This window comes from Lissotriton helveticus, chromosome 6 (genome assembly GCF_964261635.1).
Source record: "Lissotriton helveticus chromosome 6, aLisHel1.1, whole genome shotgun sequence".
Taxonomy (NCBI): Eukaryota; Metazoa; Chordata; class Amphibia; order Caudata; family Salamandridae; genus Lissotriton; species Lissotriton helveticus.
In genome coordinates this window covers 168,607,213-168,631,343 of record NC_136067.1, presented here as the reverse complement: position 1 = coordinate 168,631,343, position 24,131 = coordinate 168,607,213, and the positions used below count along the sequence as shown (strand labels likewise).

The 24,131-nt window shown below is 45.6% G+C and overlaps 1 long non-coding RNA gene across 2 annotated transcripts in view; it reads right to left on the bottom strand.

The window, feature by feature from the left end:
- Window positions 1–24,131, bottom strand: part of LOC144762394 (uncharacterized) — a 361,263-nt gene that overhangs the window by 530 nt on the left and 336,602 nt on the right. The gene's annotated exons all lie outside the window — the stretch shown is intronic.

Genomic DNA, 24,131 nt, shown 5'->3' with positions numbered 1-24,131 from the left:
AACCATCATTACATATTGTGTGTACTACCAAGCCCTAATATCTGCTTCTGCTGCATGGGCCCACGGGAACATCCTTGTACAGATAGCTCAGTGGTAACATTATAAAACTTTTCTTTGACCCCACAATCAATGCAAATCATTGCTTTCTTTTTTTCTTTTTGACTACTACCAAAGTCATGGAGAAAAACAACCCTCCTCCATATCTTCACCTTTCTTGAATGCCCAAAGCCCATTTACCTAGTCCAGGTTCAATTATGTCCTTCTTATGGCACCAAATCCAGTTTGGTTGTTCTTAGATCTATTTCCGATCTGATGCCCACCACAGACAATCAACAACTTCGATCTTCTGTCCAGCCTCCACAGGATAGGTGAATTAAATTCAGTTGCAACGCCAGCTTCCTCATTTGCTAAACTTCAATTTCTTTTTGATTGACAGCTTTCTTTGGCACTGTATATTATCATAGTAGCAGCTACCCATTATTATGATGAAGGTACTAACTATCACCCTTACAGTTTTATGACTCAGAGACTTTCTACTTTCAGTGCTTTCTGGCACCACTTCCAGGAGGCTTATTTGGTGTAATCCTATTGGTAAGAAGATAAAGGAGCCATTCACTATGCCCATTTGTTGATAACTCCGATAATGGATGTTAAGCTTCCGGGCAAAATCCACACTATTCTTGTTAACCCACACAAAGAACCCAATCACAATGCTAGAACCGTAAATAAAGATAATATTAAACATATTACCAGCACCCAGACTCCCTCAGTGGACTCCATTACTCACCTGAAATGCATGCTACTCAAATGCAAATCGGCTGTTAGACATACACCAGATAGATCTAACCTCATTCTTACACATGAGCTCGACAACACTATTCTTACAGAAACACGGCTAAATGATGCCTCTGCTCCTCTACTAGACTTGCTAGTTCCCCCTACTCACGACATCATTAGATTAGATACAGCCAATAGATCTGGTGGGGGATTGCCTGCATCTACCGTAACAATCTTTTACTGAAATAGTCACAAACCTTTGCCCTATCCTCTTGCAAATACATATACACTGACATTGCAATTAACAAGACCTTTATGCAAACTTCACAGGATCTACCACCCATGAGGAGACAGCCTACCATTCATTGAGCAAATCATGGAAACCATCACAATCCACGCTGGACATCAAGTTACCCAGATCTTCCTTGGAGACTTTAACCTACACTGGAATAACTTGAATGACTCGGCAGTGAACAGGTTTAAAACCTTTCTTGGCGGCCTCGACATCACCCAATTCTGTGACAGTCCTACACACAAGGATGCGCCCTTCGACTTTAATGTTGCAAAGGTGGAAAACTCAACTCAAATCTATTGTCCCTTGCGACTGGACAGATCACCATCGTATCACCTTCCTGATCACAAATGTGGGGAGTATAAAAAAACAACTGAAGAAACCAAAATATAGAAAAGAAGAATGCAGAATATAAATCTGAATGATCTTACTTCCCTCAGCAACAACTCTCTGCCTCCCCAGGTAGACATGATAGACATCCAAGTCCTTACAAATAACTACAATGCTTACATACTGAACATCCTTGACTCTATTGCACTTTTACAACTAAAAAAAATAGCTACCAAAGAATCAAAACCATGGTTTCAATGACAGCCTAAATGCAGCTGGGCATAATCTAAGACTAGCTGAATAGGCATGCAGATTCTCTCAGTCCATCGAACACTTAAAATGTCTAAACTCGGTTCGGAACTCCTATAATAAACATAGAAGAAGTTCGAGAGCAAATTTCTTTAGAATCCAGCTAGCCCTAGCCAAAAACAGACCTAAAAATCTCTTTGAACTGGTCACACAACAATCGAATAATCAACCTAACACAGCAATAAATGGGTACAATCTGATGCCAAACTGTGAGGAAACACACTGTGAGGAAAGACGGAAATGACTGAAAAGGACCTACGGGCAACAAGGGTACTCCTTCCGGTTATACTACCTATCAACCTCCTTACCTCACAAATAGCTGAGCCACCAGGTCCCTCAGGGCACCACCCCCCTCAAAAACAACGCCTTGTGTAATACTTTCAAAACCTTCTGTGAAATTTACATTCACAAACATCCTTACAGCGCTTAAACCCTCAAAACACTTAAACAACCTATAACCATTGAATATCTGCAAGAGATCAAATCCTCTTTACTCCCACTTTGGACCAAGATAGTAAATGCCTCACTTCAGGAAGGCACTATCCAGGACTGCCTAAAAGTAGGACAGGTAACCGCGCTGACCCAAACAACTCCTGACCTATTTCCAACATTGCAACTTTAGCTAAACTCATTGAAAAATGCATTCAGGTCCAACTTTGAATCCATATAGAACATTTTCAACTTCTTGACTAATTCCAATACGGCTTCTGCCAAGGCCACAGTACTAATTCAGCTCTCATGCACATAGTGGATGACTTGCTAAAAATGTTGGATCAGAACGAATCCTGCCTTCTAATCCTCCTAAACTTAACATCCGCCTTTGATACGGCTAAATATGACAGTCTCCTAGACTTACTTTAATGGAAGCTGGGGCTTTCAGGCACTGCACTAAATTGGTTCACCTCATTTCTCCACAACAGAACTCAAAGAATAAAGGTTAACCAGTACCGGTTTAGTGCCACTCCGGTCACGTTAGGGGTCCCACAAAGGTCTTCTATCACACCTATCCTCTTCAACTTATTCATGGAGCCTCTAGCTGAAATCTTGAACTCCTCCGACACTTATTACCATATGTATGCTGATGACACCCAATTGTACTTGAAAATCTCTTCCTCAGAAGATATTAAGTCCCTCAACACAACTCTACTAAAAACCCAAAATTACCTAACCTGTAACCACCTTAAATTTAATGTCATCAAAACTGAATCCCTCTCAACTATCCCACCCAACCACTTGCTCAAGATCACTTTATGGAGGAATCACCTAACCGCTCTTCACGGCTCACCACGCATTATTGACTCCATGAGATCTCTGGGGATAAAACTTGACAAAAACCTGAACATGCAGCCAAATGAACATTTTAAGGAAATTAAAACCCTTCCTCCCTCAGGACAACTCCAAATCAGCAGTCCAAGCACTAGTCATCCCCAGGTTGAACTATGGAAGTGCAACTCTTTGTGGCCTTCCTAGATTCAAGTTGGCACCCCTAAGGGCATCTCTTAATGTGGCTACCAGACTCGTCAAATAACAAAAAGAAACCAACACATCACCCATGATCTAAAAGCCCCAAAAGAGCTCCCATATGAAGCAAAGATACAGTTAGAAGTTACTCGCATGGCACATAAAGCACCACATTACAACAACCCTGGGTAATTGGCACAAAAGCTAGAATTATCTGGTGGATGCAGATCTCTTAGAAGCACCAGCACCTTGGTACTGAAACCCCAGAAATTCCATAAAAAGAAAACTTGCAACAGAGCTTTCTTGTGTATTGCCCCGAGAATTTGGAATTCTGTACCAACTGAAATCAGACTTATTTCCTCAACTGCATCATTCAAAAAAGAAGCTAAATTACGACTTAGGAACACATTTCTGCCTTAGGTCATCCATTTTGACTCATGATCCTACACACGAGTATTACTAGACTGGTGGACCTTCCCATTGTCCAGTCAACTTGTCCTGGAGATACTACCGTCCTCAATTTGTGAATTTACACAATTTTTTTTAACTCTCTTGATTGTGTTGTTGTTTAATTTCTTGTTTTTTTACTTCCATTATTTGACTCATGATCTACTCCCATGATTATTACTTGATTGTCGGACCATGCACATTGTCCTGTCGACTTGTTCTACAGACATTACCTTTCTCAATTTGAGAACCTACACAGTTTGTACCTCTTATAATAATGTTGTTGTTTGCTTTCTTGTTTTCTTATTTTATGATCATCTGTAAAGTGCTCTGATACCCTCACTGGTCATATTCGCGTTATATAAAACTTAATAAAAAAAATACAGGGCTGAGAGATCTGATTGGCTAGTCTTCAAGTAGACATCACTATAGTTTAGAAACTTTGAATGCAGAAGCTTAAGTGTTTCTGATTACTTGCTGATGGTATGCAAGCAGAGGGCCTGGTCTCAGGTGTGTGACCAATCTGCTGGGGAACCAATGCAAGGGTATATTTGTAATTTTCAACAGAGAAGACAGCAGAATGCCTTCTCTCTTAGAACCCCAAACACACGCTACACCGAAAGACCAACACTGTCTCCACATTAACTGTCTGGAACTCTTGACTTAAAGCCTCCATAGAGCACTTAAGCATTCTAGACAAAACAAAGCATACAGTCATGCCTCAAACTAATGGGGAAGAACATAAGATGTGCTTAACAGGCATAGATGTGGCTGGAGACGCAGACCAGGAGAAATGAAGAGGAGTCAAATCAACGGGAATGATAAGCATGATTTCTGTCTCAACACCTTTATGTAAAGCTGCTTTTTAAGAATCTAGGGTGTTATAATGCCCTGCGTTAACCCTATGGTTTGGAGTGCTAGAGGAATAATGAAACAGCATACAATGAATGAGTTTCAGGTAAAGTAGCACTTGCTACCATCTAGCAGATCCCGCCTTCATTTTATATGAAGCTGGGTGTCATAAGCACATAATGATGTAGGCCTTTATTGATGTAGGCCATGAGCTCCGTAGCTGTTGAAGCGGATCAGAAAGAACAATAGTTACTTACCTGTAATCTGTGGTTCTCCAGTATTGGTGTCTTTCATAGATTCACATGCCTGAATCATTCCCCGTCGTCGGAGTAGGAGTCCCACGGTATATAAAAAAGCAGTAATATGCCATTTGTACATAGCAAATAACAGTTATAATAAACCAGGAAGTACAGTAGCCTCAGCTACCAATGAAAAAACTTCCACATTAGTGACCATCAAAGTCGTTATGTTAGACCAAACTGCAGCCAATCAGGCCACAGCTCCCACCAAGGTATTCTCCCCAGAGACCCAGGCTGTCAGATTTTTTGTAGCACTGGAGTGTACCAGAGTATATATACATATATCTTAACAGTCTGGGTGAGACTCTGAGGGGAGGTGGGTGGGTGCATGTGAATCTATGAAAGACACCAATACTGGAGAACCACAGATTACAGGTAAGTAACTATTGTTCTTCTCCAGTATTAGGGGTGTCTTTCATAGATTCACATGCCTGAATCCGAGTAGTTAGCAGTAATACCATATGTCGCTCTTATACGCCAAAAGAACAGTTTTCATGCATGAAAATAAAGCAATGCAACAACATATGAAAGCGTAAAAGAGCAAAAGGAGGTGGGAGAGATCATCAGAGGCTCACCTTACTGAAAAAGATTACGCAGGACTGCTCTCCCCACCGAGGCATCGGTATCACTTGAAGAATCCAGACAGTAATGCCTTGTGAATGTGTGTCTGCTGGACCATGTTGCGGCTCTGCAAATGTGCAGGAGAGGCACACCAGCAAACAAAGCAGTTGAAGATGAGACTGCTCTCGTAGAATGCGCTCTAGGTAAGGTCTGTAAGGGTTTACCTGCTTGTTGATGGCAGAGCCCTATCGTGGATGAGACCCACCTGGCGATAGTCTGTTTTGTCACAGCACAGCCTTGTCTTGGTCTGCCATACGCTACAAATAGCTGATCCGTTTTTCTGATGGCAGCTGTTCTGGAAAGATAAAATTTAAGGCATCTCTTAATGTCTAATGTGTGTAAAGTCCGCTCAGCTGGTGACTGCGGAATGGGAAAGAATGTCTTAAGTATCACTGGCTCATTTAAATGAAAATCCGATGGTACCTTGGGCATGTACTTCGGGTTGGTGCGTAGTATCACAGAGTCATGTGTGAATTGCAAGAAGGGTGGCTTAGATGTAAACGCTTGTATGTCACTCACCCTTCTGGCTGAAGTTAATGCCAGCAATAATGCAACCTTCCAAGTGACAAACTTGAGATCGACCCTATGGATAGGCTCAAAGGGATGGCGCATAAGCTGAGCCAGTACAATATTCAAATGCCATGATGGAGGTGGTCGACGTATTGGTGGAAACATACAAAATAAACCTTTGAAGAATTGTTGGATTATTCTTGAGGAGTATAGAGAATTCGTACCGTCCTGACGGTATCGTGATATGGCCGCTAAAAACACTTTAAGTGTGGAGTGCGCCAAACCGGATTTAGCCAACTGCAGAAAGAAAGGTAAGATCTTTTCCGGTTCCGCATACATGGGATGTAAATTCATAGTTTGGCACCAAACACAAAAACGCTTCCACTTGAGTTTGTAAGTTTTGTTTGTTGAAGGCGCTCTAGCATTGGCCAGGACTTCTTGACAGTCTTGTGGGATGTTCAAGTGTGCAAATTCATGGTGTTGAGGAGCCAAGCCGATAATTTCAGAGAATGAGGGTCCGGATGATACACCCTGCCTCCTTGAATTGTTAGAAGATTTGGAATTTGAGGCAGTTGGACCGGTTCGCGCTCTGACAGAAGGAGAAGCTGTGTGAACCAATACTGTCGTGGCCACCGTGGAGCAATCAGAATTATTCGACACGGTTGTCTCCTCATTTTCCTGATGACTTTGGGAATTAACGGAATTGGCGGAAAGGCGTAGGCAAATATCCGTTCCCAATTCATTGACAGAGCATCCCCGCAAGAGTCTCTGTGGGGAATCCAGCTCGCAAAGTGAGTACATTTCTTGTTCTGATATGTTGCGAAAAGATCCAGATCGGGGAGACCCCATCTCTGGAAGATCCGATCCAGCGCTGGCTGATGCAGTTCCCATTCGTGAGTGCTGTTCTTGGATCTGCTCAGTGAATCTGCTAGCACATTGGCTACTCCTGGAACATGCACCGCTGATAAGTTGATGTCGTGATCCAGAGCCCAATTCCAGATCTCTTGAGCCTGTTGAGACAATCGGGCTGATCTTGTGCCCCCCTGCTTGTTCAGATAATGCATGCTCGTAGTGTTGTCTGTTCGAATTAACACTGTCGAGCCTTCTAGAACTGCCTGAAAGGATTTTAAGGCGAGGAAAATGGCCCTTAATTCCAACAGATTGATGTGCCATTTCTTTTGTCGAGTGTCCCATTTGCCACTGATCGTCATCCCTTGAAGGTGAGCACCCCAACCTTCTAGCGAGGCATCCGTGGTCACTATGAATCTGGGGACTTCTGCGAGGAAAGCACAACCCACTTGCAGGTGGTGTTTCTGACTCCACCATAGAATCGTGTTCTTCATTCGAGGTGTTAAGGTGATGATATCCTCGAAGGAACCTGATACTTGCAACCATTGATGACTGAGATCTTCCTGCAAGGGTCTCATCCTCAGACGACAGTTTGGAGTGAGATGGATGCACGATGAGATCATCCCTAGGAAAGATTTGAATTTCCGAACAGAAACGCACTCTTTTCTGAGAAGTGTGGACGCCATCTTTCGGATCTTCTCCTGTCTTTCGCTTGAGATGAAGACCTGAGCGAGCTTGGAATCCAGCGGTGCGCCCAGGAAAGACTTCCTTTGCGATGGTATCAGATCTGATTTGTCGAAGTTCACTGAAAACCCCAGGCTTTGAAGCAGGCAAAGGCATTTCTGGACATGTTCGCTTGCTGTGTCGTAGGAATTGGCCTTGATAAGGCAATCGTCCAGATACGGGTATATCTGAATACCCTGCAATCGTAAGTGGGCTGCTACAGGTGCCAACATCTTTGTGAAGACCCTCGGGGCTGAACGTAGACCAAAGGGGAGCACCTTGAATTGGAAATCCCTGCCAGCCACTCTGAACCTTAGGAACTTTCTGTGTCTGGGGAAGATAGGTACGTGGAAGTAGGCATCCTGAAGGTCGAGTGTTGCCAAGTGGTCGCCTTCTGCCAAAAACTGGAGGATCTCTTGGAGAGATAACATTCTGAACGTCAATTTTTTGATGTATTTGTTGAGGGCACGCAAATCTAGGATTGGGCGCCATTCCCCTGATTTTTTGCATATCAAGAAAAAACGAGAGTAAAAGCCTGTTCCTCTCTGGTGTTGAGGTACTCTCTCGATTGCCCCCTTCCGAATCATTGTATTGATTTGAAGGAATAGCTCTTTGAGATGTGCTGGGGGTGGCCCTTTTGGGGGTGAATTTGGAGGGGTCTTTACAAATTCCAATATGTGTCCCTTGGACACTACATCCAGCACCCATTTGTCTGTAGTAATCTTTGACCATTTTGAGCAATGTAGGGATATTCTTCCTCCAATTCTTTTTTGGCTGGGACACAGTGGCGGCAGGAAGTGATTCTCACTTTTTGTTGGCGTTGTCTCTGCCCCGATATGTGGTCTTCCCTCGGGGCTGTGAATGAGTATTTCGTCTTTGGCCATAAGCTTGTTGTTTATATGGCTGGTACCTCTGGTTGTTTTGGTTGTTTGTATAGGAACGTTGTTGGTAATATCCTCCTCTATTGGAGAAGCTTCCTCTTCCTCTAGCGCCACGAAAGGAAGATTTGCGATACTGCAGAGTACCCAGTGATCGTGCGGTTTCTGTATCCTTTTTGATGGCCTGCAAAGCCTCATCCACATGCGAGCCGAAGAGGTACTCGCCATCATAAGCCATGTTTAACACCTTGGCTTGCACCTCCTGCCTAAAGGATGTAGATTTCAACCATCCTTCTCTTCGAAGGACTGCAGCTCCTGCCAACTGTCTGAATCCTGTTGCTGCTACATCCACTGCAGCATCAATGATCTCCGATGAAGCACACTCTCCTTCTTGCAGGATTTTAATAGCCTCAGACCGGTCTGGTTCAGGCAGTTTTTAATGTAAGGCGATATGTCCGACCACATTTGCCTGTCATACCTGCCAAGAATTGCCATAGAATTAGCAACCCTCACTGTGGTTGCTGCAATCGTTGATACCTTTTTTCCAATAGTATCGAGTCGTCTTCCGTCTCTGTCCGTTGGTATGGAGATTTGAGACAACGGGTTCTTTGCTCTCTTTTGAGCTGCCTGCGCAATGACTGACTCCGTCTTGGCCTGTCCAATCAGGCAAGCAGGTGAAGAAGATGGTGCTCTGTACTTTTTATCTACTCGAGGTAAAACTGCAGGTAAAGAATTTGGTGTGGCCATGATCATTAGACCTTCTTTCCAAATAAAGTCTATGATAGGAATGGACCAACTTTGCCTCTGAGACAAACTCTTAAAGTCGTACAGGAAACATTCATCCTGTTTAGTCTCCATGGTAATGAGAAATCTCTTGGTTGCATTGTCCATAATTCTGTGGAAATTCGCAATATCCACCGGTGGTGAGTCAGCCTTTGGTTGTTCATCTGGAGAAGGTGAGTCAGCCTGATAATCTTCATACTCCGACGAATCCGATTCATCTAATTCACCTTCTTCCTGAGCTTCCCCCTCAGTATTATCATCCTCCGGTTGGTTATATGGCACCGGCATGGATGAAGTATGCCCCGTTTCTTCTGGTATAATAGGCATTGAATTCGGGGCCACTCTAGGCCGTGGGGAAGAGATTTGTGAATCGGCCGACTCTGAGGGCGGGAAACGGCGATAGTAATCGTCCAACATGGACATTAAATTTCTAAAGAGTTCCATAGGCATTTGCATCCCTGGTGGTGGTGCAGTATCCAACCTGGGCGGTTGTGTCACCTGCTCCTCTTCTTCCTGATCCTTTACTAGTATCAGCAAGTCAGATGGACTCTTGGCTGCTGGAAATAATTCATCACCAGAGCCCTCATCCTCGGAATCCAAGAGCCTGTCTGGCATTGTTAGTGGCGACATACATGCAGACTGGGTTGGGCGCTTTTGTAGTAGTGCCGCAGTGGTGGCTGGAGATGGCAACGATATCACATTGCTTGCTGCTGACCAGACCTGGATATCAGTGCAAGATGATAGTTTTGGTGTCATAGGATTCCCTTGATCCACTGGGAAGTCTTGTGGCGTTGACTTTGTTGTGAGCGATGAACTCGCCGTCGCTGATAGCGTCGTCGACAACTGTCGTCGACGGAACTATTTTCTTCGTCGACGGGGCCGTCGGCGGGGCCGTCGACGGACCCATCTTCTTCGTCGACGAGGCCGTCGTCGACGACTTCGTCGACGGGGTCGTCGACGGGGTCTTCTTCGTCGACGTCTGGATGGTCGACGGGGTCTTCCTCGTCGACGATGGGATGGTCGACGGCTGGGTCGTCGACGGTGACGTCGTCGACGGTAAGGACTTCTTCGTCGACGGTAAAGTCGTCGTCGACGGAAGGGTTTTCGTCGACGCCGATGAGTGTTTCGTCGACGGAGGCTCGTCGACGGTTGGTGAAACTTTCTTCGTCGACGAGATGGGACGAACTTGGACATGCACAAAAGTTGGTGAGGACGCTGAGGACATCACCAAAGAGGATTTTGGTGAGGAGAAAGTCATGGTAGTAGTCACTGTAGTGGCTATCTGACAGGAAACCGGCAGAGAAGTTGCTGCCTTGGTTACAGGCCTCTGAGGTGACAATAAAGACACAGTCTTTTTTGCTACAGGTGGCTTCACTGATTTTTCAGAGGTTTTCTTCACTTTTGAGGTAGAAGGCTCATCAGCGACAAGGGTGTGCTGGGCCTGTTTCGCCACCTTCGCCTTTGGGTGTAGTCACCTTACCCTCAGCTATCCTTTTTCTAGATCCCATAGAAGACATAGAGGCCAAACTTCCTACCTCAGAGAGTGGCAAGTCCTTATCCTTATTCCACTGTATCCACAGTAGCAGGCGACCCTCTCTGTCCCTGAGGGTTTTTGTGGGAAAAGTGCGACAAATCTTGCACTCCTTAGCCTGATGATCAGGATACAAGCAGTATATGCATAGAGTATGCGGGTCCTCCTTGAACAGTCTTGCCTTGCCACAAGATTCACAGGCCCTGAAAAGGGACTTAGATGTAGACATATCTGAAAGTGAGAACTTTCAAGTGTAGAGAAAAAAACTGAGCAGAGCTCAGAGAGACTCCCTATCACACGACGTGCGGTAAAAAATCTGACAGCCTGGGTCTCTGGGGAGAATACCTTGGTGGGAGCTGTGGCCTGATTGGCTGCAGTTTGGTCTAACATAACGACTTTGATGGTCACTAATGTGGAAGTTTTTTCATTGGTAGCTGAGGCTACTGTACTTCCTGGTTTATTATAACTGTTATTTGCTATGTACAAATGGCATATTACTGCTTTTTTATATACCGTGGGACTCCTACTCTGACGACGGGGAATGATTCAGGCATGTGAATCTATGAAAGACACCCCTAATACTGGAGAAGAGAGATTATCCTTAGGGTATGCAGCAAGTGATTCTGCTGTTTTTTTTAATATGAAAGAGCCCAGTTTAACTTGGTGAATACATTTTGTCCGGAGGACAGTCAAGTAAGGACATGCCAATTGATCAAAATAATAAGATCAAATGTATGCAAGGTTGCCAGAAGAACATGTTAGCAAGCCAATACTACTAGGACTATCGTCGGCTTGCCCAACATTACTCACATTTAACATTGTGTTTTCTGTTCCATAGGGCGACAAAGTCTAACTGCCTCACTTTAAATTAGGCATTATTGTCTAGACAAGAACCAATGTGGGAAAGAACTATAATTGTAATTGCTTCATTGATCCCGGGATTGAGTAGTTACACAGGTTTAGCACTCATCTTCAGAACCAGGAGGTAAATTTCTGTTTGTGCACTATTTCCTGCGAATTGTATCTGGGGTGGAGAGAAAGCAGTTCCTTTTGGGTAGTGGAACAAAATATTGTGTCACATTTTAATCCACTTTGTAGAGCCCCATATGTCTACATAAGGTTGCTATCATATCTCTCTCTTTGTTTGAATCTCCTAAACAGAATTGTCACTCACGTTTTTCATTGTTAAGTCCCGGTCCTGAAATATGTTCCACAAGAGGTGTGTCTCGGTTCCTGTGTTAGGAGTTGTAGAGGCACATGTTCGTTATTTGTCTATGACTACTATTTTGCCAACATGAAGAACAATAACCTAAGCCATGTTGTGCATGCAATCAGCTCCACAGTAGTAGATGTGCAGGTGAAGCAACCAAGTTTGTTGAAGTCTAGTGGAATGTTGATGTTGCCTAGTTGCCAGGATGTGTGTATATGTCCTGCATCATTTATGTTAACATACGTTGTCCTACTTCTTGCTATTTAGATTGAGTTTGACAATCATTTGATTTAAATTGTTAGGTTGTTTGAAATCTAGCAGTGGGGTTTCTGTGAAGACGTCTCCCAGTCTTTCCCTTCCTGGACAACAGCTAGGAGGATTCTAGCAATGTGTACAGAACTTTCAGCTCATGATGGTGGGAGGCCCCAAAGAGGACACAATCATTTTCACCATAGTTTGTAATCCAGGAGTTAATCTTGGATTATGAAGTTTCTTCTTTGGATCTGTTCATAGTCTGTTCTTCCATATGCAGTAGCAGAGTATTTATTTTTCTTTTACTTCATTCTCAATTTTTCTAAAGCACTTCTTTCCATCTTGTGGTGGCCTCAGATAGCTTTGGAATATTGGTTTTAGAGGGTAGTGGTGAATTCCATTATAGTGCATTTACTAGAACTAGTGGTGGGCAAAGTGGATCAGCAGCTGGGATGGGCAGTGCCTTGAGAAAGCCCAATTTTGAATATATCCCCTACTACATGGCAAAGTCTTGGGAAACCCAGAGCCCTGTGAGCCTGGGTCTAGAGGAGAAGCTGGTCTTAGGCATCTGACCAGTTGTGATGATTTTTTGTGACAGGAAATGATAAATAGTGACTAGGTTTGTGATCTTGCAACATGGGGTGTTGGTTCCTACTCAGGCCACTGTATGTAACCAAAATAAACTGGATGATTCTGGCAATTAACATTTCCTTTTTGTGTCTAAAATATTGTGACTATGTGTTAATGCAATATGTGTAATGTACTGCCAATGTAACGAAAAACGAAACATCTAAACAGAGTACTGCCAAAACTGTCTCTCCACAATATACTGCATTATATAATCTGGTCCCAGGCCAAGCATAACCACCTCCCTTCACACACAATGTTGTTCAACAAACCACACACACACATCTAGTTCGAAATGAACCAGGAAAAAGAGGTTGCTGTTTGGTCAATGCTATATCAAACACCTAAATATTAAATAAATGCTTGACTAATGAAGATTATATTTTTTGTGTGTTTCGGATGCATGATTTTACTCTGTGACGTCTTTATCTTTCTCCTATTCGTTGACTGTGGTCTCTAAAAAATAAACTACTTAACTTATATTTTCCTTCCAAACACTGTAAGATACGTTTAGAATGAGAAAAGATTGTAATGAATCCCTATGTCACTACATTTGTATATCCTGTTGACGTGATGTAAACAGCAATTAAAAGGAATGCAATAAAAAGAAATCAATTGGATTCTTTCTCATTTTTCATCAAACTTGCATTTGCCTTTCATACACGGTAAACTGCAATTAAACTGCTCTTGACTACAGCGGAAGGATCTATTTCCGTTGTACTGTGGCTGCCTACCGAAGGGACCAGTGTGGCATTGAAATAAGGTAACAACAAATATGAGATAGACTCTAAAAAGTATACTCGTGGAGTCATGGTAGGCCTATTGTAGGCTGGATAAATGACGTCATACTTTCAGTGACATTCTGCATTTGAAATAAAAGCTGACAACCGTAAATATCTATTCGACACAGCAGGCTGTTCGTTCTCAATATCCAATCTTAAATCCATCAGCATATACATCGACTCCGGGATATTGACTACAAACATATCATGATACGTGAACTTACAATATGTTGGTCAGGTCGACATTATGTGACATGCATTCAGAGTACATAACAGTTGTGAGGAAGGTCAGATAGAGAAGTGCATTCCAGGACAGTTAAACTCCACTCTTTCTGAAAAGAATACACCTGTTTAACTAGTTCTCACCGGTTTCTGAGGAAGGTTGAATTCATGCCAAGGGCGACAAGTTGTAACATGTCTAATGATGGAGACAGATCAATCATCAACAAAGACGGGGCATAGCAACCATCCAAGATGTTTAATACCAAGCCTCTATTATGCACAAAAGTATATTCAAAGAGCCTAATGAGGCAGAGATACTCTTGAAAATAATAATCATGATATTAACGTTTGTGTCTCGACACATAAACAATACGGTGTTATTAATGCTCAACAAAACAACATTCATTTTAAGGAGCTTGGAACTGGTAGTTAAGCTGTAACTATAGAACGCCTGCGCACGTGGTAGCCGTACCCTTGCTTATGCCAGCACTATCCCATCGGTTGCATTTTTACACCACTGCATCAATAGATTGGCATCCGCATCTCCCAAAGTGTACAACAGTCTGTAGACAGAGACATGCACTGTACTTCGGGATGTGTGTACTGTTGCAAGTGAAGAAGTGCTCCCTATTTATTTGCTCAATTTATTTTCTATCTGTATCACGGCACTACCTTGCAATACACTGTGTCAGGTAGGGGGTTGCATGGGCAATGACGTACGTTCCACTATCTACTATAATTAAGGCTCCCTGTTTTCCGTCTTTACTGATTTTTCCAGATAAACACAGACAGAAAACCATTTATTTTCTTGTCTGTATTTATTTTTTAATGTGGATAAAATTGGAAATTGGGTGCTTTTTGAGTGATTCTAAAGTCTCTCTGCCATGACTGCCAGGGCAACAGCTGTGTGGATTGATAGATAAGAAGGTTAACAAGAAAGGACCACAGTAGATATGCACAATGTTGATACTGACATTTGCATGTTTGCATATAAGTGCATTGATTTAACTTCTGCAGGTGTTCATATTACTGAAACCTGGCAGGTATTCCAGAATGAGTGCATATTTATTGGTTAAACAGCGATGGAAATATACCAGTTTCAGCTTCATTTTTAAAAAACAAAACAAATATGGATAAATACAAATAACGCAAACCCATATTTACAAAGACTTGTAAACTTAGATTATCCAAAAACAGTGATGTATGGAATACTTGAAATAATCTCAGCTACTTGTAATCACTCAGACCACATCCCAAGCCATCATTATTTTGCACACCATTCCAACTCAGTTTGGACCCAGCTATATGCAATTCAGTCTTGATGCTGCTCCAAGTGGCATAGACTAGCCTGTACTGTCAAGTTATCCTTGAACCGGAACACAAGCAACCCAGAATCGTTTTTGCCCCAATTATAGACTTATCAGCCAGGTAGAGCTTGGTTCCAGTGACACAGTGTGCACGGGGCCTGGATCTAGGATTACCAATCCCACTTAGGGCAACACAATAGGTATACATAACAGTGATAGATGGAATACTTGAATTAATCTATGCCACTGGTAATCACTCAGAGCAACATACCAATCCATCGTTATGTTGCAACCCATGCCATCTCAGTTTGGACCCAACTATATGCAAATCAGTCTTGACCCTGCTCCATTCGGAACAGTTTAGCCCGAACTGCCAAGCCGGTTCCTCCCTGAACCGGAACACAAGCAACCAAGAACCGGTTTTGCCCTAGTTATGAGCTCATTAGCCAAGTACAGCTTGGGTCTAGTGACACAGTGTAAACCCGTCCCACTTAAAGTGACACAATAAGTATACAAAACAGTGATGGATGGAACACTTGAATTAATCTCAGCCACTGGTATTCACCCAGGCCACATTCCAATCCCTAATTTTTCTTGCACACCATGCCAACTCAGTTTGGATCCAGGTCTATGCAAACCTGGATGAACGCCTCCTCAGCGCCCGACATCGCCATCGCCATCCCGGACGGCTACAAGATCATCCGGAGGGACCGCATCAACCAGACAGGAGGAGGCATCGCCATCATCCACAGGAACACCATCCGCATCACGACCAACACCGACGACACCCTCGCACCCGCCGAACACCTGCACTTCCAGATCCACGCCAACCCCAAGACCACCCTCAGAGGCACCCTCATCTACAGACCTCCGGGACCACGCACACAATTCAGCGAAGACATCGCCGACTTCATCAGCCCACACGCCCTCCCCTCCGCCGACTACATCCTCCTCGGGGACCTCAACTTCCACCTGGAGAACAACAACGACCGCAACACCACCACCCTGCTGGACAACCTCGCCAACCTCGGACTCAAGCAACTGGTGACCACCCCCACCCACTACGCCGGACACACACTCGACCCGGTCTTCTCTTCCAGCAAGGACATCGCCTTCAGCCACGCCACGGGACTCCACTGGACGGACCACAGCTGCGTCCACTTCAGCTTCAGAAGGACCACGTTCCACCATCACCAGCAACAGGTCCCCCGCAGAAGCTGGAACAAGATCACTGCAGACCAGCTCGCTACTTCCCTGAGCAAGAACCCTCCCGCCAGCACAATGAACCCCAGCCAAGCGGCCACCATCCTCACGAAATGGATCAGCGACTGCGCAGACGACCTCGCCCCTCTGAAGACCCCGCCGAGCAGACCCGGCAGCAAGAAAGCCCCATGGTTTAACGACAAACTCAAGAGATCCAAGAAGAACTGCAGAGCACGCGAGAAAACCTGTTGCAGAGACCCAACACCGGACAACATGACTGCCCTCAAGCTCGCCACCCGAAAACACCACCAACTGATCCACGCCACCAAGAAAACCGCATTCAAGGAACGACTGGACAACAACGCACACAACAGCAAGGAACTCTTCAACATCGTGAAAGAGCTCTCCAACCCCAACGCCGGAAACAACGACATCACCCCTTCGCAAGACCTCTGCAACTCCCTCGCCTCCTACTTCCACAACAAGATCGCGGACATACACAACAGCTTCAGCACTCAACCGACGCACGCCACGACCGAACCACCACTCCCCACCACCACCCTCCGCGCCTGGACCCCGATCAGCACCGAAGACACCATCCGCACGATGAACTCCATCCACTCCGGATCTCCGACCGACCCCTGCCCCCACCACGTCTTCAACAAGGCCGACGCTGTCATCGCACCCCACCTGCGGGACATCATCAACACCTCCTTCGAGACCGCCACTTTCCCGGAGAGCTGGAAGCACGCCGAACTCAGCGCTCTACTTAAGAAACCATCAGCCGACCCCACCGACCTCAAGAACTACCGCCCCATCTCGCTGCTCCCGTTTCCGGCAAAAGTCATCGAGAAGACCGTCAACAAGCAACTGGCCGCCTTCCTCGAGACGAACGGCTCCCTCGACCTCTCGCAGTCTGGCTTCCGGGCCAACCACAGCACCGAGACCGCCCTGATCGCAGCCACCGATGACATCCGAGCCCTGCTCGACAACGGAGAAACAGCGGCCCTCATCCTCCTGGACCTCTCCGCGGCCTTCGACACTGTCTGCCACCGTACCCTAGTGCAGCGCCTCAGCAACGTCGGAATCCAGGAGAAGGCACTGGAGTGGATCATCTCCTTCCTCGCCGGAAGGACACAGAGAGTCCACCTCCCCCCGTTCAGATCGGAGGCCACCGAAGCCATCTGCGGCGTTCCTCAAGGCTCCTCGCAAAGCCCAACACTCTTCAACTTCTACATGAGCCCCCTCGCAGCCATCGCACGCAAGCACAACCTCAACATCATCTCCTACGCCGACGACACCCAGCTGATCCTCTCCCTCACCAACAACCCCGCCAGCGCCAGAGCCAACCTGCACGAAGGGATGACAGACGTAGCCAAATGGATGTCGAACAGCCGCCTGAAACTGAACTCGGACAAGACGGAAGTCCTCATCCTGGGATCATCACCATCCGCCTGGGACGACTCCTGGTGGCCCCCCGCCCTGGGCAGCGCACCCAAACCCACGGACCACGCTCGCAACCTGGGCTTCATCCTGGACTCCTCCCTCTCCATGACCAGACAATTCAACGCCGTCTCCTCGTCGTGCTTCAACATCCTGCGCATGCTACGTAAGATCTTCCGATGGATCCCCACCGAGACCAGGAAGACGGTCACCCAGGCCCTCGTCACCAGCCGTCTGGACTACGGCAACTCCCTCTACGCCGGAACCACCGCCAAACTCCAGAAGAGACTCCAGCGGATCCAGAACACCTCAGCACGACTCATCCTGGACATCCCCCGCCGCAGCCACATCTCCGGACACCTGAGAGACCTACACTGGCTCCCGGTCAACAAGAGAATCACCTTCCGGCTCCTCACCCATGCACACAAAGCCCTACACAACCAAGGCCCAGGATACCTCAACAGCCGCCTCAACTTCTACGCTCCCAAACGCCAGCTTCGATCGACCAGCCACGCCCTCGCCGCCTTCCCCCGCATCCGGAGAGCCACCACAGGAGGAAGGTCCTTCTCCTACCTGGCCGCCAAGACTTGGAACTCCCTTCCGACCCACCTCCGCCTCACCCAGGACCACCTCGCCTTCAGGAAGCAGCTCAAGACCTGGCTGTTCGAGCAGTAGCGGACCCCCTCCCCCCCAGCGCCTTGAGACCCTCCGGGTGAGTAGTGCGCTATATAAATGCTTGATTGATTGATTGATTGAATCAGTCTTCCCCCTACTCCAATCGGAACATTGCAGCCCAAACTGCCAAGCCAGGTCCTCCCTGAACTGTAAGAAAACAATTACTTACCTGTAACTTCAGTTATCCAGTGTTGGTATCTTTTATAGATTCATATGTTAATCAGACAATGTGTTATGATTTGATGCCAGTTCATGTCTTTTGCCCTCCTACTGTCAACCATGTTGGCATATAATGCTTGTTGGTATAGTAACAGTGGTCAATGCACCCTTCTAATGATTTGCGCAGTCTCTAACCTCAATGGTTGTCAATTTGACTTATCTAATATAATATGGTTCATGAATGTACAAAAAGTTCCTCATCGTTGTTTAAGCCAGTCGGCGTCTTTGTTCTGAGTCTTATTATATAGCGAGATTCTAATTGTCTTAATATCCTGGTTCTGTCTCCCCCAAGTTCATCTTGTAGGACTGTATCCAAAAAAACTCTTTGCTCTACAATCCGCATTCTGGCATTGAATTATGTGTTTTGCTGTGGCGTAGTTAATATCTTTGTTCTTAACTGCTCATATATGCTCTAGTATTCTTTTATTTAGCATATATGTAGTGCTCCCAATATATTGTAAGCCGCAACCGCATTCAATCACATAGATTACGTATGTTTTTTGTACATAATGCTTTGTTTGATGTGGATTGTTTTTCCCTCTTTGTCAGTTAGATGTTCCTTATTTATTCCAATGTTACATGCCTTGCAGTTGTTGCATTTATTAAAGCCCTTTCTAGCTTCAACTAGCCAATTTTTCATTGTTGTTGTTTCTTGTAGATGACTTCGAACCATTTTGTCTTTCAAGCATTTGGTTTTCCTGTAGGTGACTAGTGGTCGTGTTCCCTGAAGGTGACCTATATCTGGCTCTTTTGGTATCAGATGCCAATGTTTTTGTATTGCATTCACATTTTTTTAACGTTCTTTACTTTATGTGATTACCACTCTCTTGGTGTGATTCTGCAATCCCATTGTGTTGTGTTCCTTTTTTAGTAATTAATGCGTCTGCACGTTACTTCATTCTGGCTTTTTTAAGACAGTTCTTCAAGTCTTTTTGTTTATCTCCTCTATTTTTCATCCTTGATATTGTTTCTGCAAACTTTACCTCATCTTTGAAGCAATTTTGTTGCATTCTTATTTGCTCTCCATGTGGAATACTTTTTATTAAGGAAGTTGGGTGGAAACTTTTCCCATGGAGTATGCTATTGGTGGCTGTATCCTTCATGAATAAGGTAGAGTGGATTGCACCTTGATCTATATAGATATGGGTATCTAGAAAATCTAAATTTGCTTTGCTGGTTGTGCATGTGAAGGACAGTCCTATATTATTCCGATTCAGTTAATAATAATAATAATAATAATAAAAACATTTATTAAGCGCCTGAATACACTAAAGACAGTGTGTCTCCGCGCTAGGATAAATTGTAAATTGAAACTTGTATAGCGCACTACTCACCCGCAGGGGTCTCAAGGCGCTTGTACGAATACCGCTGTGGAACCCATCCTAGCTTTCCCTGTGAGGTGTCCACTCCTGGGCACCCCCAAGGTGGAGGCCAGGCATCCTTAGCGTTGTGGGGCCGTTGTGGAGATTAAGCAAGCTATTGCCCAGAGTTGCAGAGTGGGACTCCATGATTGGACTAGGCACCGAGGCGAGAATTATCAGGTCCGTGGAATTTTGAGCCCAAGACCCGCCGAGGCGGGGAATTAAACCCTGGTCCCGGGTTAGACCTCTGTATCAGGGTCTGCCGCTCTAACCATTGAGCCACACTTCTCCACAGGATGCGTTCCAACACAGCTAAAAATCAAGATCAATCCACGGAGAGGACAGGGGACAGGGGAAGAGAAACTCTAAGTTTATACTAATCTTTAGGGAATAGATAGGTCTTCAGTTTCTGCCGGAACCTGGTTTCTGACGGCTCCAACCGCAGCTCAACAGGAAGTTCATTCCATTGTTTGCTGGCCAGGAACCTGAAAGATCGCCCTCCCATATGTGTTTTATAAATGCATGGTATCGAAAACTGCATACTCCCCATGGATCTCAAAAGACGCCTAGGACGGTAGATAGTTAGCATCTTGTGAAGATAGGCCGGGCCCCTGCCATGTGCAATGCGGTGACTAATGCACATGGTCTTGAACCGAATGCGTTCCCGCATGGGGAGCCAGTGCAGGATCTGAAGCGCACGTTTTCCTGAAGACCTCCTCTGCAGCTTTAGAACAAGCCTGGCCGCCGCATTTTGGACACATTGCAGCTGGGTCATTCCCCTTTTACTGAGGCCACGGAGCAAGGCATTCCCATAATCAAGATGGGACGTAACCAGTGCATGGACCAAAGTTTTCCTGTCTCTAATAGGTAGGAGATCCAAGATTTTACGCAGGACCTTCAATATGCCATAGCATTTCCCCACCATCTTACCTATGTGTTGGGAGTATGTGAGATTGGAGTCCAAAAGAACACCCAAATTCTTCACAGTATCAGAGGGGGTGGGTGTAGGACCCAGGTCAGTGGGCCACCAGGCTGATGTCCAGATTGAAGGAGAGGAGCCAATCACAAGAAGTTCAGTCTTATTACCGTTTAGGCGAAGGCAGTTACACTTCATCCAATTTGCCAGTGACACAAGACATGCAGAGAAATTATCTGCCGTCTCAACTGGGTTGTGGGATAGAGTAACCACCAGTTGCGTATCATCCGCATATGATACGATATCCACCCCATAAGATTCCACCATCCTGGCCAGGGGTTCCATATATAGGTTAAACAGCACAGGGCTTAGAATGGAACCCTGCGGGACCCCTTGATTTAAGGTTCGGGGCGTGGATCTAAAGGGGGGGCAGTGTATTTGAAATTTTCTACCTGCCAGGAAGGAGACCATACATTCATGCGCCGGACCAGCAACTCCCATCTCGCTCAGACGGGCAAGCAGTCTAGAGTGCGATACGGTATCAAATGCCGCACTTAAGTCCAGCAATATCAGGGCGGCAGTCTGTCCTTCATCCACTTTCTGGCGAAGCAATTCTGTGGAGAAAAGAAGGGCAGTTTCAGTCGAATGCTTCGCCCTAAAACCAGATTGGGAGGGGTGTAAAAGATGGTTATCTTCCACAAATTTAACCAACTGATTGGTGACCAGTTTTTCCACCACTTTGGCACAGAGCGGTAAGAGAGAAATGGGCCTAAGATTGTCCAAGTGAGAGATACCCAGGTTAGCCTTCTTTTTAATCGGGACTACCTGTGCAAGTTTTCATTCCTCAGGCACTTGTCTTTCTTGGAAGGAAAGAAAAGCCAGATTGCCTATATAGCTCCATAGGAGATGAACATGGTTCCTAAGAATTTTAGGAGGAGCAACATCCGCAGGGGAACCTGACTGGATGCTCATAATTATCTTTATCAGTTCCTCCCTCGGAGGCACCATGAGTTCTCTAAGACATGCATTCATAGTCGGTCCTTTGCCGATGTCCCTAGCCAATACTTCTTCAGCTGTCCCCTGCTGAAAAGACATGTATATCCGCTCCACCTTGTTTACAAAGTGATCAGCGATAGATTCGCATATTTGAGTGGAGACGAGGTCTTTGGTCTCTATCCTAGTAAGTGCCGTGAGCTCCTTATAGATGGAAAAGAGCTCCTTAGAGGAGTTTTCAGCAGATTCAATCCTCTCGTTAAAGAATAGTCTTTTCGCCTTATTAATCCACCCATGATACTCCTTCAGACTGTTCTTATATAGCTCTTTCAGAACATCATCGTAGTCTTTGCGCCACCGACGTTCCAGTTTTTTACATCTGGCTTTAGCTGCACACAGTTCCTCATTGTACCAAGGGGCGGACTTAGTCCTGGGGCTGGGGCTTTAAGGGTCCATGGGGCCACCTTGTCTAACGCCTTCGAAACCCATTCATCATACTCCTTCCGTGCTTCCTTAAAGGTTTTACTGAGTGGAGGTTTCCCCAGCATAAGCATGGATTCAAATGTCTCCTGACTAAAATTATTCCATTTCCTCCGTTTAGGTAAAATAGGTCACTTAAGTATATCCCTTCTGGGTCTGCCTGTTATTGTAAATGGGATAAAATGATGGTCAGACCACGGAATCCTAATAGGGGGAAGCACCCTAATTCTGTTCTCGTTAGAAAATATGGGATCCAGAAGATGACCCGCCTGATGCGTTGGCATCTCACCCGAAAGAGTGAGCATCAGGGATTTCAGAGAGGAGATCATAGATTGAGCCTCTACACATTTCGCATCCTCAAAGTGTAGGTTAAGATCACTTAGTATGAGGGGTTTGTTATGGTGTAAGGCCGGTTGGGTCACCGATTCCAATAGGCTATCAGCAAACTGTGTAGAGCACCCCGGGGGGCGATAAATGAGATAGCCCATGATAGTACACTCAGGGGAGATTTTAATGGAAAAAAGGCCAGCTTCACAATTACTAATTTTTACTTGCTCCAATGAGCACTCAAACTTAGTATTGTATACCATTGCAATGCCTCCCCCTCTTTGGACCCCTCTATCAATGCTCAGCAGACTGTATGCTGGTGGGAGGGCCTCCAAGATCTCAGGTGCCGATGATTCATCTAACCACGTCTCCGTTAAAAACATCAAGTCTGCCTGTTAGTCGGTGAGGACATGGTAGATGTCTAAGCTATGTTTTTTGAGTGAGCGGCAGTTGACTAAGAACCCCATTAATTGGTCCCCACTTTTGGTGTTCGTCAGGGCAAGGGCAGGATTAAAATGACACACCCTGCACTTCTGCGCCCCATTTTCCGGTAGAATACTGTGAATACAGGCAGCATTAAAAGTAGGGCGGAGACTCATCAGTTGCTCACCCATGTACTTTATATTTTATATCGTTTTCCCGGAGGTGGTAACAGGATTCCTGGCCCCTGGCCGCGTTCGGTCGCAGACGGGCGCAGACGGGCTTGCCTTGTGCGCGCCCGCTGCGCGCGTCCGCTGCGGTCGCAGACCTGACGTCATTATATGGGGTCCTGAAAAGAAAAACTAAAGCGCTGACCCGAGCGCTGAGTAGGCAGAAAGTGGTGTATTCCTCACCCTCCGCGCAAATGCCCACAATGGACGCGGTGGACCGGGGCGGGACCAAGAAGAAAGAGACAAGTAGGTGAGAAGCTAAATAGGCAGTGAATTACAATTTAAAAAATTCTCAACAGGTTATAGCAGCATAGTGTTTAAAAACGAGAGTGCAATTCATTAAAAATGCGGGTCCAGTTCACCGCGTCAGCCTCCCCTTCACCCCCCACACCGTGGTAGTCTATGAGGATCGAGTGGAGGTATCTGTCACTGCCACTGACAGAGTTCATCCAAATAATCCATAAAATCATTGTTATTGTCGTTCCATATAAAAAAAGAAGATCGTCCCACAGTATTATGTTTTCTAGTTTCTCTTGATTCTCATGTACCCACGCTATTTCCTTTACCCACCAAGCCATTGTTTGGTGTGGCGCCGCGGCCAGGGCGACTGACGCTGGAATCTGGGGATCAGGGTTCGATCCCCGGCTCCGGCGGCAGGTTAGCCCAGCACCATGTGACTCTGGGCAATAGCTTGCTTAATCTTCCCGACGGCCCCCAGCGCCTAGAGACCCTTACGGGTGATTGTGCGCTTTACAAATGTGGATTATTATTATTATTATTATTATAATTGTAATATTCATTA